The following is an 8,082-nucleotide window of genomic DNA, read 5'->3' on the forward strand; positions in this document are numbered from 1 at the left end:
CTTGCCTAAACAGATGAACCTGAATCTAGAACAAGCCTCTAAATCTAAACATAAGTTGTTAGGAAATACCATGCCATACCCATTAAAATGATAAAACTTGGTAAGTCTGATCTTTGCAAACTTGGTGAACACGTGGAACACTGGAAAGTCTCACACTTTGCTGGCAGGAGTGCAAATTGGCCCAGGTAGTTTGAATTTGACAATACTTAAAGGATGGAAAAAATCACCTTCTTTCAGGCAACTGTAACTAATGAATGCACTGCCATTGGGGAAAGATGGTTGGGGAAGAGGATATTCATACAGTCTCAAGGTATCACCCTACAGATAATTTATTAATTACAAATGGAGAAAGGTGCCTTTACAATGGAGAAATCTGACAGACACCAGCTTAGACTAGTGATCAAATTTAACATCACCAAGAATGGATCAGAATGAATTATGTGTCTCCTAATGTGATGCACTGGGAAGGACACCACATCATCAATATAGTAGTCTTTCGTGTTGAGCCAACAACCCACGGTAAAGGAAGCTTTGTTAATAACTTTCCAGGGTCATTGGCTTTAACCTGTTTTGAGGATCTTAGATTCCTTATTTTCTTGTCAGCTCAGTGATTCATTTAAGAAGACAATTTTTGTATTCTATTCAATCTTGGTTGCTTTAACTTGGAGGGTCTTTCAAACTTTCTAACTCATCGTATTGCCAGATATGGAGAACAGCATGGTTTCTTTTGAAAATGTCTAACTCTATATTACTTGGGTGTGTCACTTAGATTCATACAGACTTTTTGCCTATTAATGTGGCACCATGTGGCAATGGCTAAGAAAAGTGTTTATACCCTTTTATTCAATAATATGACTCTTGGGAATTTATTCTAAGGAAATAATTTAATAGTAACAAAACACGATTAGCACAAAACATAACAATTTGATTTGGGCAACCAAATACTGGAAACAACCTAAATGTCCATTAGGGAAATCATTTACTATGCAACCAGTAAAACACTCATTATGAAGCCTGTGGTAACAGGGAAGATGGTTCCGATGCTAAATTTTAAAAGCTGAACATAAAATTTGTGTACACGCCAATTGAAACTTCTAGAAAAATATGCTCACATAAGAATAAGATGATACACAAAAGATAGTTGTGTTAGATTGGTGAAATTGTGGCTGATTTTGCTGTTTTAATTTTTTTCTTTGACATTTTTATGTCTCATTGTAATTTTAAAATGAAAAAGAATTTGCCACTCATCTTTGCCACTTCAAAGGGAAAAGAGACATGTTTAACTATTCTGTTCTTGCTGAAGTCTTGGCAGTTTCCTCATGTGTAAAATGGGGCTACTAACTCCAGTTTCAATGAGATAAGATTAAAGAATCTAGCCCGGTAGCTGGCACATGGAAGACAGTTAATAAATGGTTATGGACTTTCTTTCTCATATCCAAGCATGGTAGGGCAAGGGGTGGGGAGGGATCAGTGCCTTCCTAGAGGTCTAGTGTAGAGATGGCGGCACCAACCCCTGGGAGACAAGATCTTGGGAAGGGTGGTCATTCCAGAGCAGACAGTGAAGTGAGAATTCAGGAGCTGGTACCCTCATAAGAAACAGCTGTTTGCTAACTCCTTCCCATGCAAGGTTCCCCTTCCCACTGTACTTTGCTTACCCTTACATGAATGGTGGCAGAGGAAGGGGAGACAAGTTTGCTCTTAGCTATTCACCGTGCTGTTTACTGTGCCTTCAGTCTTTCTCGTCAGTTCAAGCTGGAATGTAGATCTGAATTAAAGTCCCTGTTCTGCCACTTACAATGTGACCCTGGGCAAGACGCTGGTGTTCTCTGAACCTCAGTTTCTTCATTTGTAAAATGAGACTATTAATCCATACCCCACTTGCCTCTCAAGTGGTTTGTAAGGTCTATAACTTAAACATAGCCAAGTTGCTCTCATCATTATGTTGGTAAAGTTACTCCAAGATATGATGGTAGAACTGCTTGGCTTCACTCCTCTGGGATGTTCCTGGATTGTTCCCTGTGGGAGAGTTGATCTGATGGAGACTACTCCTTCATAACTGGAAGCCTGAAACTCTAAATGTAACTGGCCATTGAACAGTGTTCTTCTTTGGAGAGGACTTTTAGCTACTTCCCATGTACTTTCTTATTTCTCAGCCATGTTCTTTCTATTTCCTTATTTCCTATGTCAGATATTTTCCCTATTTGAAGATTCAGCAACTGTTATCAAGTATCCTCCATATTGGTAAATACAATATCCCCTATTGTATTTATAGAAAAGAAAATATATTGTTGTTTATTAGTGAACGATGGTATAGTATAGTATAAAAGTACTGGTCTTTGCAGCCAGATAATCAAGGTTAGAATCTCAGATTCTCACTTTTTGCTTAATGGCCTTGAGAAACTCATTTAATCTCCACAAATTTCTCATTTGTAGAACGAAATTAATAACACCTATTTTATTGGATTGCTGTGAGGACAAGAGATAGCTAACACAGCATGGCCTGGTGTCTGGCATAAAACAGGTTCTCAAAAATTAGTAGCAATAGCATTTTCAAAAATAGGTCATATTTTAGAGCAGCTTTAGGTTCATAGCAAAATTGAGCAGAAAGCACAGAGAGTCCCCATTTATTCCTTCCCCCACCCCATGCATAGCCTCCCCCATTATCCACATCCCCCACCATGGTGGCACATTTGTTACAATCAATGAACCTACATTGACACATCATTATCACCCAAAGTCCATAGTTTACTGTAGGGTTTGCTCTTGGTGTTGTACATCCTATGGATTTGGACAAATTTACAATGAAATATATCCACCATTATGGTATCATACAGAATAGTTTTACTACCCAAAAAATCCTGTGTTTCACCCACTTACCACTCCCTCCTCCCAATCCCTGACAACCACTGATCTTTTTACTGTTTCCATAATTTTGACTTGTCCAGAATGTCATAAGTTGAAATCATAGAGAATATAGCCTTTGCAGATTGGCTTCTTTCACTTAGTAATATTCACTTAAGTTTCCTTCATATCTTTTCATGGCTTGATAGTTCATTTCTTTTTAGCACTGAATAATATTCTATTGTTTGGATATATCACAGTTTATTTATCTATTCACCTACTAAAGGACATCTTGGTTGTTTCCAAGTTTTGGCAATTATGAATAAAGCAGCTATAAACATCCATGTGCACTTATGTGGACATAAGTTTTCAATTAATTTGGGTAAATACCAGGGAGTGTGCTTGCTGGATCACATGGTAAGGGTGTATTTAGTTTTGTAAGAAACTGCTAAACTGCCTTCCAAGGTGGCTGCCCCATTTTGCATTCCCTCCAGCAATGAACGAGAGTTCCTGTTGCTCCACATCCTCACCAGCATTTGGTATCATCAGTGTCTGAGTATCACATTTTGATGTAATTTTTCCTAGATTTTCTTTTTCAATGAAGTAAGATAACAGATAACAGAGAAAGGATATATAGTGACCATGCTGTCTTTTATTTATAGTCCATCAACTAACGAGATGCTCTGGCAGCTCATTAAAAACAATTGGTGTTTGTAACTCTGATCCTCCTCTCACACCGCCATGACTACCATCCTTGCTGCTGACATGTACAAGAAGGAAAGGAAGTCTTCCTATATCTCTAGGTTGCACTGGGTGTGCCTTTTTCTGGTTCCCTGGGAGGTGAAGCATGATTTTTGCTTTAATTAAATGAAATATGGCTCTGCATTGTTATCAAACTGCTTGAAGTGCCACATCTCCTGAACTAAACTGTAAGCTTTGGAGAGCAAAACTTGTATTTGTGTACGCTAGTATGACACCATGGCACACATTATAAACTCTTATGTATTGTTACGTGAATTTATTTTTTCTGAATTAAAGATAACTCCCACAGTGGTACTTCCACCTCATTAATTCTTCATTTTATACCCAGCCCCTAATCTGTGAAAAGTGAGTCAGATCAGCATGGCAGTAAGATATGGATGACCATGCGCAACTACTGGAGTTGTCTGACAGTCTCCTCTGTCATCATTTCCTTCCTAGGCCTCTTCTCCTTGTGGACGATGTGTAGTTCAAGAGAAAATTCAGTAGGTAAATTTGCTTAATGCACACACAGTACACAAGAGAAATAGGACAGAGAATCCAGTGCCTCATAAATTGTCTGGTATATAGTAGGCACTAAATAAATGTTTGTTGAATAAATGAATAAATCAACGAATGAATCCTTACCTTTAGATAATGTAATAGGCAGACTAATGGGTCCCCCAAAATGCCCAAACTCTAATCCTCGGAACTTGTGAGTATGTTACATTATGCAGCAAAAGGGACTTTGCTGATGTAGTAAGGGTACAGACCTTGAGATTGTGAGATTAGCCTGGATTACCACATAGGCCCAATCTAATCACATAAGATCTTAAAAGCAGAAAACCCTTCCTGGCTAGGTTATAAAGAGATTAGACAGACGAAAAGGGGGAAGAGATTTGAAGTAAAAAAATCTGTCTACCCACTATTGCTGGCTTTCAAGAGGGAGGAAGGGAGCCACAAGCTGAAGGTAACCTTGGGAAATGGGGAAAGTCCCTCAGCTGACAGCAAGCAAGAAGGCATACCTTGCAGAGGAGGAAGACATTTTCTCTACTGTCTCTGGGTTCGTCTGGCCGGAGAATGAATTAAATTCACATGAGACAGAATAGCAGGAGAAAATTAAACAAAGCTTTATAACATGTATACATGCGAGAGGTCAGGCAAGCTGAGCAACTCGCCAAGATGGCTGAAACCCCCACCTTAAACGTCATATCCAGCTAACGACAAAGGAGGATGTTGGGGGTGGAGGGGGTAAGTTACAGGAGGTTACCAGAAACAGGAATAAGATTATTATGCAGATTTAAGTCCTTGCCTTTGGCATTGATTAAGAGTTTCCAGAGATAAGGTCATCCCCTTTCTTCTTCCTGGTACAGAGAGGGAGATGTCTTTACAGATGGAGATCTCCTTTACAACGTAAATGCTTCTTAACAAAGGGCAAGCAAATTCCACTCCTCAGAGCCTCCCTCCCTGTCCCAGTTTGTCAAAGCAACCAGCCCCAAATAATCATGCCAAAGAGACACATCTTGGGGTGGCCAATTCCAGACCCCCACAACCTTAATCCTAAAACCACTGGATTCTGCAACAACTCAAATGAGCAAGGAAAATGATCTCCAACTAGAGCCTTCAGAAAGGAATGCAGTCCTGCGACACCTTGATTTTCACCAGGTAGACGTGTCAAACTTCTGACCTACCGAAATTTAAGAAAATAAATTTCTGTTGTAAGCTGCTAAATTTGTGGTAACTTATTGCTGCAGCAATGGAAAGCTAATATAGAAAGAACTGAGAGAGAGAAAGTGAACCCTTTCCCGAAAATTTTGCAGATATCTGAGCCTACGCTAAACAAGCTTCTCAGAAGATTAGCTGGTTCTATAGCAAACTATTACGTCCAGTCCTCCAGCCTCACTTTCTCAGGCTCACTGCATGTCCAGTATATCCAAAGGAGGGTCAAACTGGATGTCAGGTAGCTGGGAAGATGGGATTGGAAATGAGTTGTGCTCCAATCAAGAAGACAAGTGGTAGGAGGCTGGCTCCTCTTTCTTGTATGTCTCAGGCTGCAGTCTTCTGAGTCCTTCTCCTTTGAGGCTGTTGTTGACAGCCACAGTAATCTGATGGAACCTGGATCCCAATGAAGGATATAATAGTAATAATGGCTCTGACTTCCAAGGACTCCAATGTCCCAAAGCACTAGTTGAACAAAGTCTGTTGGAAATGAGCTTCAATGGGGAATTTCCTGAACATATTGTCTATTGTTATAAAGCTGGGTTAGCTTCCTTACCTACAATTATGCCAAGCGGTCACACTACACAATCTCTAGGGACATGATATTAGTGATTGTTTTCAACATAACTAACTTCTTAATAGACATTTATAGTAAGAGCAAAAGATTCAATGACTTTTCTACCAAAAGTGGAATTGTCTATGCAACTGGAAGGGAAGACAGGAAGAGGGTGATCTCCAGGAAGCCACTAAATGGATTGGCACCTGACTCTGCATTGTGCATTTCCTTATTTTACTTCTCAGCATCTCTCAGGCCATTTTTTCGGAACATCAATTTGGAAAGTATTAAGTCTTGTCTCTGAGAATTTGATCTAAGGATAACTTGTTCCTTGGACCAGGAAGACCTACTCTGGGGTCTGGAGTCCTGTGGCTGACCTACCTAGGTAAGTGTAGTTAGTAAAAACAGTGAGAAATGACTCAAATTCTGTTGAAAGCCCAAAGTACTGACCAGGAACAGGTATGCTCTGACCCATCTCACAAACAACTTGAAAATTTCCTTCAGAAATCTTAAGTGTAGACACTTAGGAACTAAGTCACCAAAGCACAATTATTATTAAATAGACTCTTAGGTGACCTTTAGGGACTATTTTACAAATTATTATAACTGAGAGTTGGTCTAAGCCAGTAGACTATTCCATATATGATTGATTGACAGTGTCCACACTGCTAAAATAAGTTGCTTCATAAACACAGGAGAATTCATTTGCAGTTTCTACCCAGACCTAAGGCTAGAGCTCTGCCAAGAATAAGTCTGTGTTTTCCAATTTACTACTACATAGAGGGATTTGTGTCCATTTAGATCTACTTATATGTGACCAGCTAGTCTATTTCATTTTTCTATGCCTTAAGCATTAATATGCCTACCAACTCTAAAATACCTGCTCTTAACTTGACAAAAATACCTCAAGCTAGGACATCCTTAGGTGAATACTTAGACGGTCATAATTTCTTGTGTATTATGATCTGTCTTCTCCTCTCTGAGACATAGGAGATAAAATAGGCCAATCTAAGTGATGTATTTCATGTGGGAATAGGTGAGAGGGAGGAATCTAAGTTGGCTCTCAGTGTCTGGTTTGGATAGTAAATAGTTATGTTAGTGAAGACAGAAAATAAAGGAGGATTACTGGTGTGTAGGGAAAGATAATGAGCTCAAGTTTCAACAAGCTGAGTTCCAGGATGTGAGCTATCCAGGTCAATTTACCCAACAGGCAATTGGCAGCAAAGCTCTAGAGCTTAGGAGAGAAGAATAATTTCAAGCTGGTGGGACTGTAAAATGGTCTAAACACTCTGGAAAATAGTTTGGCAATTTTTTAAACTAAACTTGTGCTCACCATACAACCCAGCAATTGAACTCTTAAACATTTCTCTCAGAGAAATGAGAAAAGAAGCCTATGTTTACACAAAAATTTGTGTATGAATGTTTGTAGAAGCTTTATTCATAAATAACTGGAAACAACCCAAATGTCCTTCAGTGGGTGAATGGTTAAGCAAATGTAGTATATCCATTTAGTGGAATATCACTCAGCAATAAAAAGAAATGAATTATAGTTGTGAACTATCATTTGATTGATACATGCCAGAACATATCTTGAAGGAATTAATGCTGCATGAAAAAAAAAAAGCCATTCTTGGAATGGTACATACCGCATGATTTTATTTATGTAACATTTTAAAAAACACAATTATAAATATAGAGAACCAAATTAGTGGGAAAAGGATGGGTGTAACTATAACTATAAAGAGGTAGCAAAGAGAGCCTTGTGGTTGAAGGGTTCTGTATCTGGATCATGGTGGTGGTTACATGAGTCTACACATGTGACAAAATTGCATAGAGCTACATACACACAAAAATCATATAAAACTGGTGTGATCTGAATAAGCTCTGTGTATTGTACCAATGTCAATATCCCAGTTTTGATATTGGACTATAGTTACACCAAATCAGTTGACTTTAAGTGTAGGAAATTACCTCCAATAATTTGGGTGAAACTCACCCAATCAGCTGAAGGTCTTAAGAGCAAAAACTGTGCTTTCCCAGAGTTGAAGAAATTCTACTCAGATCTGCAGCATCCAGTCCTGCCTGAGTTTCCAGGCCACTGGGCTGCTCTAAAATTTCAGGCTTGCCAAGTCCCATAAACACACAAGTCACTTCCTTAAAATAAATCTCCTTGTATATACTGATACAACAAATGGTTATGGCAGCTTTATTTGTAATAGCCCCAAACT

Source organism: Equus caballus, chromosome 5 (assembly GCF_041296265.1).
Source record: "Equus caballus isolate H_3958 breed thoroughbred chromosome 5, TB-T2T, whole genome shotgun sequence".
Taxonomy (NCBI): Eukaryota; Metazoa; Chordata; class Mammalia; order Perissodactyla; family Equidae; genus Equus; species Equus caballus.